Here is a 13,147-nt window from a genome sequence, read left to right as displayed (position 1 = left end):
AGCATCTTCTGAAGAATATGTTAGGGAGACAGGAGTTCTGGGACCTACTATTTTCATTCACAATTTGTTAACTTCATATTTTCTTCACCAAAGATAAATGCCCTTCTCTAAAAAAACTGTAAGGATTTACATTGCTGTGCTCTTTCGGTTCTTTGAATTTATCCTATTTTTTATTATAATACATCTTTACCTAATGCTGTTACAGGAGATATGAGAGAAGTAAAGGAAGTGATCATATCTAAATCTCAAGAAATTTTAATTCTACTAAGAGAGACTAACACTATAATTAAAGGCCTAACAAATAATAAGTTTAGGTGATTCCATGATTAGTAAGAAAATGTTCATGGACAAGAGAAAGGAAGGAGAACCTGGAAATTAGAAACTGGCCAATGAAATAAAGCACCATCTCTTTGTTCCAAAGCTAGTAATTTGTTTATTTATGGAGAAAACTCTAGTATTTGTCTGTTGAACATCTTTAATGAATTAATGTCAAATATTTCTATGCATTCTTTAGAGATTGCACTGTGAAGTTTAAATTCTAATCCAACAAGAATTAAGAAAACTACAATGATATTTTTTTCCTTACAGAAGTAAACTCATGGCAAAATATAACCATTCATAAGGCTTTCACTGATGTGTAGACTAAAATTTTATGACTTGATTCATTTTCTTTCTGGGCAAAAAGTCTTCATGGTTAATCTGAAAGTTGGTGTATGGGATACACATGTTTATGGAATTATGGGAAAATTCTCTGTTGTTCTGCAATTAGAATATTCTGAAGATTAAACTAACTTTAGTTTCTTAACTTTAATTAAAACACATTGTACTATAGTTGAAATCTGTTTCCCTCAAACAGGATCACCACTGGCATAGTTATGTTCAAGCACCTCTGTAAGAAAAATCTATAACTTATTCCCTGTGGTTTTAGAAATGAAATTTTCAGATTTTGTGTGAAGTTACAATGGCTTGCCATGGACTAAAAAAAGTACTGTACAGTAATGAAACCCAGTTTATGCAAAACATAAGGAGGAACATAAGCCTGGATATATAGCACTAGATCAGGTGTTACTAACGCTTGGATATAATTGACAAATATGAAAATTTAATTTTCTATTTTGAATGAATAATAATTTTATGGCATATAAATAATTTAAATATTCCTGGTTAAATCAGCATAAATGTTTTTCTCTTGAGATTAAAATACCTTGATTTTTTGCCAAAATATTGATGTTGAAAGATCTCATTTCCACAAGCAGAGCACATCAAAGCAGCTTCTGAGTTAAATGGTGACTCACCGTCGACAGTCCACTTCCATACAACTTACTGAAACAAATCACATGATTTTTTGTCAAAATACATCACTCCACCTATAAAGATAAGTGCACACTGCACTTCTCCTCCTTTACATATATTTACACATTGGAAATATTCCCAAAATAAACTGCTGCCTTGTGCAAGAGCAAAACCTCATATCTCTAGACAAATACTAAATTAATAATATCTTTAAATTTCTCTAAGTTGCTGTCAGTGAACACTTGAGACACTTGTCCCTCTCTTTCATTTTTTTAATTTTTGAAATTTACTCTTGGGAAAGCATGACTTTGAAGGTGACAAAATAATCTACTTTCTAAAGCACACCATCTTATGTTTAAAATGTTACCTATTCATTTTGTCAAATCTGCTTATGACTGCAAAAATATTATGGTCAAGTGTTCCAACCAACCCAGTGACCCTAAGATATGTCACAGGTAATTACTGTGTGTAAACATTTTCAGACTGTTAGCCAGCTAAATGGTAGACAATATATATGAAACTTTAATTAATTGATAATGTGTTAAAATATGTGTAGTCTTAGAATATGTAAGAAAATCTCTCATTTCAAAATTACCAAATTTTGTGATTAAAATAACCAATCCCTGCATGTGCCAAATGCAGCATAGTAATGTAAATCATTAAATTGGTTCTTTTAAATAATACTTCAATCTCTTTCTTTTGTTGAATTAATTAGTAAACATTTTTCTCATGTAGAATCATCAAATGAATATTCTCTTCTGGTCTCAAATGGAACCACATTTCCTTTATTATAAAATAAATATAAAATGCAGACCTTTTACAACAAAAGGAAGTTTTCCTCATTTTACTTTGGAGAGTTCAAGAAAGAAAATGTGTTAAATAAAATTTCAATTAAAACACTAACTATATCACTTATTATTGATTTATTTCTTGTTATTCATCTAATTATTATTCATGATTAACATTTCTTTGCTGAGGCTCCACTAAGAGGAACTGACTAATAAGTAAGAAATTGCAACCTCATGCTATAACCACAAGCAGCACCTTAAAAAGATTCTTGGGACTTGCCAAAAAGATGATGGGTAGATAAGAGCAGAATACAGCGGCTCCCTGAGACAGACAACTCAGATGCAGAAATAACACTTCTTGGGGAATCCTGGACATAAAGTGATGGATCATCTTGACTCAGGAAGAAACTAAAGTGAAAATAATCAGTCAAACATGCAGTCCTAGGGTTACTATTGAGGCAGTTAAGATTCTGTGCTCTTGCATGCCCAAATTCCCACTGCATCAACTCTCTGGAACTGCAGTTGCACTGAAGTACAATTGCACTGAAGTTGGAGGTCGGCAAGCCCAGTGGAGAATGGAGCGGGCAGGGGACTTGCATTGACCTTCGGGGAGTGCTAAGAAAAAATCTGTTCCATGGGAAAGGGGCAACAATGGGATGACATTTGAAATAGTGCAGGACTGGCAAGAACAAGGAACAGCAGTGACTTCAGTCAGTAGTTCTCTTCCCAGACAAGATTGGTGAGGTATGCTTGGCCTGGGTCACGCCCCTAGCTGAGACCCAATAAGTTGTTCCAAACCAATTCTGTACATGCAGCACACACTAATGCAGTGAAGGCCTCCGCAGGTTGACTGACCTAGAGGGGAGGAGCCAGCATACACCACCCCTTTTGGCACCTCAATTATACACTGGAGTGGGCAGGATCACCTAGCCAGTGTGCTTCAGAAGAAGCACAACCAACAAGGAAAAGGACTGGGACCTCCTCTATACACCTGTATGGAAGAAACAAAAAATATGAGAAGAGGAAGCAACAAGAAAAATTCCCCAGCCCCCAAACCTGAGAACATTGATCCAGGTAAATACCAAATGTAAATACAAAAGAGACTGCTGACAAAAGAGGTAAATACAAAAGATATTGAGGACAGCAAACATGCAATATCAGACACGGCATCAGTGGACATAAAGCGATATCTTCAGGACCTCATAGATGAGTTCAAAAATGAAATATTTAGCCAAGTAAAGCAAGATAGAAGTAGATTAATAAAATAATTGCTAAGCACCTCTCAAGAAGACACATATGGAGAATGGAGGAGCACACAAAAAGGAGAAAAACATTTGATGAAGTATATAATGAAAATGTAGAATACATGAAACAGGTTCAAAGAGATTACCAGTTAATTAAAAACTCCATTGAAAGCTGGCAAAGCTGCTTGAAATAAACTAAGGATAGATTATCCAAACTGACAGAAAGGTTTGCAATATGTGATCATGCAAGGAAAAATTTCTTTAAAATAACAGAGAAACAGGCAGTAACAACACAAAGGTGAGAATCAACAAGAGGATCTATAACTTAAGAATAAAGAATTTGAATGAAGAAGCAGGGATACAAACAAAGGAACTGTAAAGGTTATTCACAGAAATAATTAAGGAAAACTTCCCGAGCCTAGAAAAAGGAAATGATATTCAGATATATGAGGCATACAGAAATCCAGCCACCTACAACCAAACAGAGCTACACCCAGGAATATAATAATCAAGATCCCAGAAATTCAATATAAGAACAGAATATTAAAAGCCATCAGAGAAGAGAAACAGATCTTGTATAAAGGAAAACCCATCAAAATCACGGCAGACTTCTTGACACAGACTGTCAAATCAAGAAGAACTTGGAGCAAAGTGTTCCAAGCCCTGAAAGAAAATATCCCTCAGCCCAGACTGATGTACCCCACAAAATTGTCTCTAGAAATTAATGGAGAAACAAGATGTTTCCAAGACAAAGAGGAACTGGGGGAATTCGTGACCACCAATCCAACTCTACAGAGAATACTGAAGATTTTACACTATCTACAAAGTTTTGTTTTTATCAATATTGTTATGTACTGCTTTATTCAATTATGTCTGATGATATAGATGATTCTATCGAAGATAACAAGGGACAACATAGTAATCATTGTAGAACTCTTTGTGCAGTGGTTTTATATCTTTTTCATTTCATGTGTTTATAGGAACATGTTTGTTATGTCTTGCTTTGTTTTGTTTGTCCCTCTAATATAGAAAGGATAGAAATACATGTTAAGATTCATTCATGTGTAGAACCTATAAGCAGTTTATGAGAACTGATCTAATAATGCACGATAAAATGAAGAAATACTTTGAAGAAAAAGAGACACTACAGAACCCAGTACTGACCCAAAGTGTCATGATGTGAAATCCAGCAATACTATTATTCTTTCTTCAGAGTGATTTTAGCCTACTATGGTTTGTTTAATCTCAACATAAATCAATATATGGATAACTGCATGTATGTTTAAGTGTATAAGACTGATAACCATATTACTAAGTTTTTGTTGGATAATTGAACAGAACCATTTCCTGTCTCACTGTTTGAATCCGCACTTTGTATGTTTCACTTTTGTGTCTTGAAAAACTATTTGTAAGGGGACAATATGTTAACATCAACTAGTGATTTCTTACTGTTTATTTTTTCTTTGAAAGTATGTATTATTTCTATCCATTTTCTGTTTTGTTTATTCTTTCTTTAAATAAAATTTTAAGCAAGATTTTTTGGAAGAGTTAGAATATAATACATCCTAGTTAATGTGCTTTTCATTATAGTTTTATTCCCTCATGCTTTTCCTCCTTATTGGTAGTCTTGGATGCAGCCTCCTAATAGAACTACTTAGACATTTGTATGGAATGTATAAGAGTTTTCTGGATTTTACATTGCTCAGTTGATAGTGACTGCAAAAAGTGGTTCAATTTTGAACTCCACTGCCCACCTGCACTGTCAGACTTGTTGACATGATGGGGTTGCTGGCAGACCTTGGCTCACTCATATACTGCTTTACATTTCCAATTCATGGGAAGAATTTAAGTGTCTGTGTACTTGTGATGAACCACTCACTTTCACAGAATACTTCCTCTGAGTGACGTTTAACTGAAACATTAGACATTTGGATTTACATCAACACTTGCAGATAGCTTTGTTTTCTATTCAATTTCATTATGTCTGTTTAAATAAGTTATTAATGCATACCAGTTTCATGAGCATTCAGCATCAGATGGAAGAAAAGAGACAATTGTCATGACATCCATACAAATACCATACCTTCTCTGTGTCCACACCATCAATAGAAGGCCAGTATCTCCAGCAGCTCTTTCCCCTGTGTGCATGCCCAATTGTACATGAACTGATCTTTGAAAGTGATGTAACCTCATCAATGTTTCTTCATTTAAAGACTTAAGTAGGAATTTTATGGTCCAAGTGTAGCAATCAAGGAGTGGTTTGTTTGAGCATGTGAGACTCATTACATCATTCCAAGTACGTGGTTTAAGGAAACAGTTTAAACATTGGCAGGGCCCCAGAGACTCAGCAGGACTCCACAGAACAACGCTATTCAGTGGGAATCAAATGTGGCTTACTCGGTGCACATGTGTGGACCTCAGCTGACTTGTTCATCTGGAAATACTAACATCCATTTTGCTCTTACATAACCTGGTAAATTAAAGATAGTCAGTACTCACTGTCCTAAGAAATGATGGAAACCCTTATTGGCAGGCATAAGGTGAGAAAGCTGGATGCTGTGCTGTTGAGACTTCTCAAGTAAAATGACCTTTGCATTAAAACTTAGCAAAATGACCCTATTGCAAACTGTGTAATAAGGAAATCTCTAAACATTTTTGTCTACAATCCCTACTTACATCAAAATAATGCACTAAGATATATGTTTGAATGAGCTAGTAGCTAATTGGGGGTTATAAAGTCACTGAATGATATATGATAATAGAAAATAATAGAGTGATAATAGAAAAATCTATAATTCTCAAAATGCACATTAAAATGACTTTTACAGGTTCTATGTGTTTTTCAAGTGAGTTTTACTATGTATAGAACTTGAGTATTTTATTTTATCAGATGAGAGAGATTTTGTGGTTGAAATGGTTTAGATTAGATTTTTTTTTTGTCTTTTTCCTTTTTATCGCTACTGGGGATTGAACTCACGACTGCCTGCTTGCAAGGCAGGCCCTTATGCCGCTGAGCTAAATCCCCAGCCCCTAGATTAGATTTTTTGATAAACAAACCTCATTGTCATTAAAATGTAGTAATACAAATTCTCACTTGTCTTCTATTGTACAGGAAGAATTTGTAGACATTTTCAGGATAAAGTTCAGTAACACACTTAAAGGAAACAAGCTCTCATATGTGTTTACCAACAGTACCATTTGACACTTTTGAATAGAGCAGGTTTCATTCTGAGGCTGTGCTTATTAACTTTTGAGTCTCTTAATTCATATTTTACTGACACACAGAAATTTCCAGAATCAGAAACTTTGTAAGATAATGGTTAAAAGCTTGCTATGAGTGAACAGACTTCACCTTTTGTGGTACTATATGAAGAATCTGTTTGCCATGGCCTGGGAAAATCAGACCTTCAACTCTGACTTCACTGTGCTGGGAATCTTTGATCACAGCCCCACCCACACCTTCCTCTTCTCTTCACAATGGTCCTCACCATCTTCACAGTGGCCTGCATGGGGAACATGGCCATGATTCTGCTCATCTACCTGGATGCCTAACTGCTCATGCCCATGTACTTCTTCCTCAGCCAGCTCTCTCTCTTGGACCTCATGATCATCTGCACCATTGTCCCTAAGATGGCTGTCAACTTCCTGTCTGGCAGGAAGTCATCTATCTGTCAGGCTGTGGGACCCAGATCTTCTTTCCATGTGTCCCTGTTTGGTTCTGAGTGTTTCTTGCTGGCTATCATGGCCTATGATCGCTATGTTGCCATTTTCCAGCCTCTGACATACACTCATCCCATCAGACCCAGAATTTGTGGACTTATGATTGTATTTTCCTGGGTCTTGGGTTCTATTGATGGACTCACTGATGCCGTAGTTACATTTTCCTTCTCTTATTGTGGGTCTCAGGAAATAGCCCATTTTTTCTGTGACTTCTCATCCTTGCTAATCCACTCATGCAATGACACATCCACATTTGAAGAGATTCTTTTGTTTGTTGCATAGTGATGATTGATTTCCTCATGGCAATCATCCTTGATTCCTACACTTGGATTATTCTGGCTGTTATCAGTATGGGTGACTATGTAATGTCCTCTATATAATCAGAAAAATAATGTAAGCACTGCTCTAAAATGTGTCCTCAGTGAAGATCTAACTGAAAGCTTACTTAACTTTTTTTCCACAGAAAAGGAAAATGGAAAATTTCCCCAAACAAAATGAATTTATTTTTAAAAAGACCACTGAAACTAACCACTATTCTATCAATTTTAGCATAATGTTGTGCTAATCATCTACATCCTATTTTTTACACTATTTGATATGCTCTTATTATTCTGACAATCATTTTATAAGTCAACTTTGTAAGAATCCAAAATATTTGAAGTGCCAAGGGCTCCAAAATGAAGGACAATTAGTCCCATAAATGGAATAGGTAGAATAAAGAAGAACATGTAGTTAAATAAAATATGTGTTTCAGAACATGCTTCCTGGTGGTCTGTCCACATACACAGGACAAACATCCTGCCCAGCTGCGGTCACCAGGACAATCTCTGGGTGTGGGTTTTGAGGGATCATCCGAAGGAGAGAGAGGACAAAGGGAAAAGTAAAGTGGGTTAATCCTTAAAGGCCACAGAGCAGGGAAGAAGGCAGAGCTCTGATTTCTAAAGGGAGGCTATGGAAATCAGGAGTGAAGGAAAGAGGCCAATCGTCACAAGTCTGTAGCAGAGGTGAGAAACTTGAGTTTAATCATGGGCTTTTACTAAGGGACACTGGACACTCTTATGAAAAAAGTAGTACTGGTATTGGTATTTCTGAAATGTTCTTTTAGGAACATGGAAACTTTCAGGGTGAAGACAGATCTGGCAATAGAGTTGTTCTAAAGTTTGCATGATGAATTTATTGAAAAATGCAAAAGTTATCTTACAAAGATGGGCTCGAGAAGGTTGTGTGGAGCCTACGCAGCCATCTGAACTGTTAAGAATCAGATCACACACAGTTAGAGCTCTGTGAGTTCAACTCATGTTTATTTCAGCCTAAATATTTGATAAGGCTTCCTGGGAAGAGGTAAATATTAATTAAATGGAGAGGGCAGGTAGATGGACATTTCTCACTTTGCAATTAAGCATTCTTTTTTAATCTTAACCTTTTTAGTTGTGAACACTGAGTTTCAGAATTAACACTACTTCTTTAAAGAAAGTGCAGGCAGCCTTCATTTTGCAGCTGCAGCATGTAAAGCATGAAAATGAACATCTGTGCCCCAGTCAGGGGAACTCCTAGGAGCCTGTGAAAGAGGGCGTGGCACTGTCACCCAGGTCATGGGCGGAGCCCGCTGTGCAGGCAGAGGATTTAGGGTCTGGGACCCTGGGAAGGGCAGGGCTCTGAGTCACAGGGAGCTTCAGTCTCTAGAGTCCCCTTCCTAAGAGGAAGAGGTCAGCTTTGTGTGGCAGGAAGCCTTGCCCCAGAGAGAGGAGTGCCGCTTCCTAGGGAAGGTAGAGCAGGGGTTTCCCTGGGATCAGCTCCTTCGCCTGCACCTGTGAGTATGGCGAGTGTGGTCTCCCCTTGCACAGAGTCTGACTTTGTTGAGGACAAATGCGAAATAATACATATGAGAAAGGCATGCACAATGTAGGGTTATACAGGGAGATGCTCCCCAGCCTGGTTATTAAAACGGTGGTGGTGTTCTAGAGATTCACTATACTGTAGGTAGGCTGACGGTGTGCTGAGCTGCCTTATCCCCTGCTCGAAACCCTGTGTTCTGTCTGCAAAGGAGTGATAGAAAAAAGAGATGAGATCTCTTCAAGACTGTATTTCAGTGATTATTAAACCTTATGGTAGGGGCTGGGGATTTAGCTCAGCGGCATAAGCACCTGACTTGCAAGCAGGCAGTTGTGAGTTCGATCGCCGGTACCGATAAAAAAGAAAAAGACAAAAAAAAAAAAAAAAAAAAAAAACCCTTATGGTAGATGGTAGATGTTAATATCTTCTAGTTGGTAGATAAGCAACTCAAAGGGACTTTACAGAAACACTGACACATGAGCAGCTCTGATCCTGTCCTTTAAGCAGACACATGAAGATTTACAGTAGGAAAACTGTATAGTCCCTCTCCTGCTGTGATGGCAAACCTTTTAGAGACCAGTCCCTAAACTACATCCCAAAACTCACTCCTGTGTCTCAAAGGACCAACACTGCAGTTAAGCCAGAATAGTGAGGTTTTAGTTTAGAAAAACAATATACATATTAACATCTTTTTTCTTAAAAGAAAAACAAACAGCATGCATGCACAACTGACCTAGTGTAAAGATTTTGTATATAAATTATTAGGAATGTGATTTTTTTGCCCCATAATCATCCAGCTTCTTTATTTATGTTTGATTTGAGTCATCAAATACACTAATGAATAAAATCCCTGGGACTCCATGCCTTAAAAATGAAAGAATGATTTGGTAAAACTTGATTTAGTGCGTCACAGACCTGAAGCTTGTTGAATGCACTGGGATAGCTGCATGGAAGTTCCAGGTTCATCCAAGTTGCAAGACCCAGGCACATGGTGGACCCCAGAGGCTGAGATTCTCCAGATGCTCTGGGTTTACCCAATCTCTTCAGGATTTAGATCTCCTGCTTTTCCAGTCTCCTTTAGTATTCCAAGATCTCAGGATTGCTGCTCAGTCTTTTTTGGATTTCACTTCAGAACTCCGTTTTGGAACCTGCCTCTATTTCTGTATAGTTAATTTGTCTCGTCTCTAAATTATTCTTTCTAAATAAAAAATAGGTCAAAAGAAAATGATGCCTTTGAAGTATTATAATTTAGAAAATCTCTATCTATACCTATTTTTATATCTATAGCTATGTCTATATCTAAATATCTAAATCCATATATATAAACATGTATGTGTGCCTTGCTTTGAATGGGGCTTTACTTTGGAGTAAATTAATTAGGAAAATGACCCCATAGTATGAGGTTTTATAGATATTTTGAAATCAGTTGAGAACATTTTACCAAGGACTGACAGGTGATCTTTTTTAATCAAACCTCTCCTTCTTTCACTGTGGTTACTTGGGCTTTGTCCCACTTCCAGGGATGTGAGCATTTTCTCTCTGGTCTCCATCCAAAATGGTTTCCTGGTAACCTATCACCTCTGTCATACATTCAATAACTGAGAAGTTTTATTCATGCAACCTCATTTCATGTCATTCCATAATTTCAACCAACACTGTTCCTGTGTTTCCTTGATTAGCAGCAACAGTGAAGGGTGCACCCGTGTGCAGGTTTCTCCACACTCCTATTAAAGTGTCCTTTCTTCCTCCCACAAAAGCACATCCTGCATCCTAAGTTTCCGAGCTGGTCTTAGGGTGATTTGTACTCTCATTACTTCACTCATAGTGGCAGACACACCCCTCATTCTACAAAACTAAAGTGAAACCCTTAAGGACCACAGAATGAGCACTCTTATGTTTTCTATGTGTTTATTTCAGGGGTTTATAAGCTGTTTTGCAGCATAAATTTAAAAAATCAGTTTCTCAAAAACACAAATGCACACTAAGAAACAAAGAAGGAAAAACTCATTTCCCCTCCTCAAAGTGTAAATAAGGACCAAAATATATAAAGATACTGTGAACAGGAAGAAATTGTTCAAACAAGAAAAGTAACTGGGGGATGGGAAAGGAGCTAAAGAAAACAATGAGAAAAGAAAGATAGAATGGAAACAAATATTTTGTAAATAAGGAGGAGAAGAGGGGTGGAAGGGGAGGGAAGGGAATGGGGAAAAAGGAATTAAGATGTATCACACACAGGAACAGACTCCCTATGATGGATGACATCATTATGTAAACAAAAATTGTACCAATAAGTTTAACGAAAGAAGGATTAGGAGATATGAAATTATTCTTAAAATAAAACCTCATTCCCTCTTTTCCTTTTCATGAGTATTTTAGATATTTTCATAAAATTAGACAAGAAAAGATTTGGAAAATTAGACATGTGGAAAAGTTATAGTATAGGCTATTGATCAGGCGTGGTCATGTATATCTGTAATCCCAGCACTCAGGAGGCAGACAAGAGAATTGTGAGTTTAAGACCAGTTTGGGCTGCATAGTGAACTCAAGGCCGGCCTGACTACACAGCAAGATTCTATCTCAAAAAATAATATATACATGCCATTAATCTGTTCTCTGGATTAAAGTGGGGCTGTGTTTCCATTCAGTAAGGCCCCGGTGTATTTTCATTTGGCTGAGGTTAGGTGGTAGGAATTAAGTTAGGTGGTAGGAATAAGGATAGGGATTGTCTTGAGGAGTCCACCAAAATGAAAGTCAACAAGGGAGTTCCCAATGGTAGGAATAATTTCATACAGACAAATACATTAGCTTTCTCCTAAGCTTTCTATTTACTCTACCAGTGAGTAAATGAGTATGCTCTCATGAGCTCTGGTAGTCTTCTATGTGAACACTAAGGAAGTGTTACTGGAGATTTTCTTTGTGAACAATGAATGGAAACAGTGAAAAAGCCCTGGACCATGTCTCCCAGCATACACATCTAAAGATCACTAAGCCTTGGGAGAGAAACTCACATGTGCACTGCACACCCTGCCCAGTGGAGGCCTTGCTGCAGTTATAGCTTTGAAAATTGAACTAATATACCTGCTGGTACCTTCTCTGCAACTTTCAGATAAGGCAGCTTATCTAGGATGGGGAAACCAGACTTTCTACTCTGACTTCATCCTGCTGGGAATCTTTAGTCACAGCCCCACCCACACCTTCCTCTTCACACTGGTCCTAGCCATCTTCACAGTGGCCTGTGTAGGGAACATGGCCATGGTTCTGCTCATCACACTCATGTACTTCCTCTTCAGCTAGCTTTCCCTCAAGGACCTCATGCTCCACTGTGCCCAAGATGGCCATCAACTTCCTGTCTGAAAGGAAGTCCATCTCTCTGGCAGGCTGTGGGACCCAGATCTTCTTCTATGTGTTCCTGCTTGAAGCTGAGTGTTTCCTGCTGGCTGTGATGGCCTATGACTGCTATGCTGCCATTTGCCAGCCTCTGAGGTACCCAGTCCTCATGAGCTGGAAGCTCTGTGTGCTCCTGATTGCTGCTTGCTGGATCTTGGGCTCTCTGGATGGCATAATTGTGCTCACAGCTGCTCTGTCATTCTCCTACTGCCACTCTCTGGAAATTCATCACTTTTTCTGTGATGTAGCAGCCCTGCTAACTCTCTCATGCACAGATACATCTACATTCAAAAGGTTGCTGTTCATCTGCTGCGTGGTGATGTTCATCTTACCTGTCGCAGTCATTGTCACTTCCTATTCCTGTGTCCTTCGAGCTGTCATCCACATGGGCTCTGGGGTGAGTTGCCACCTGTTCCTCACACCTGGGAGTGGTTGCGCTCTAGTATGGGGCTGCCATGTTCATGTACATGAGACCAGCCTCCTCGCACACCCCAGAACAGGACACATGGTGTCAGCCTTCTATGCCATCCTCATGCCCATCCTAAACCTGCTCATCTATGGCCTGAGGAACAGGGAAGTCTTCAGGGGCCTTATGAAGCTGCTGGGGGGAGGAAAGATCCTATGATTCTGTACAAATTCTTTGAAAGTCCATTCTGGACAGCAAGAAGACTGGAGTCCCCTGCGTTACCCTATCCAAGCTTGCTTTCCCTATTTTTGCTCTTGTTTTTAAAGTCTTAGGAGTTAACACACACACGTATATATGTGTGTGCATATATAAATGTACATATGTATGTATATACATATTTGTTATAACTTGGGCCCCGGTATAAAATCCAAGGAGGCAAGAGACTGAAAATTTAGGTGGCAAAGGCTTTATTTCCA

General features: G+C 38.2%; 1 pseudogene; it reads left to right on the top strand.

The window, feature by feature from the left end:
• The first annotated feature begins 11,622 nt into the window (after nt 1-11,622).
• On the top strand, nt 11,623-12,890 carry LOC100716622 (olfactory receptor 2M4-like; annotated as a pseudogene).
• The last annotated feature ends 257 nt before the right edge of the window (nt 12,891-13,147 follow it).

Source organism: Cavia porcellus, unplaced genomic scaffold, assembly GCF_034190915.1.
Source record: "Cavia porcellus strain 051 isolate PalLab524CR breed Dunkin Hartley unplaced genomic scaffold, mCavPor4.1 scaffold_22, whole genome shotgun sequence".
NCBI classification, from domain to species: domain Eukaryota; kingdom Metazoa; phylum Chordata; class Mammalia; order Rodentia; family Caviidae; genus Cavia; species Cavia porcellus.
Note: the sequence above shows the minus strand (reverse complement) of the source record. Positions and strands in the feature narration are given on the sequence as shown.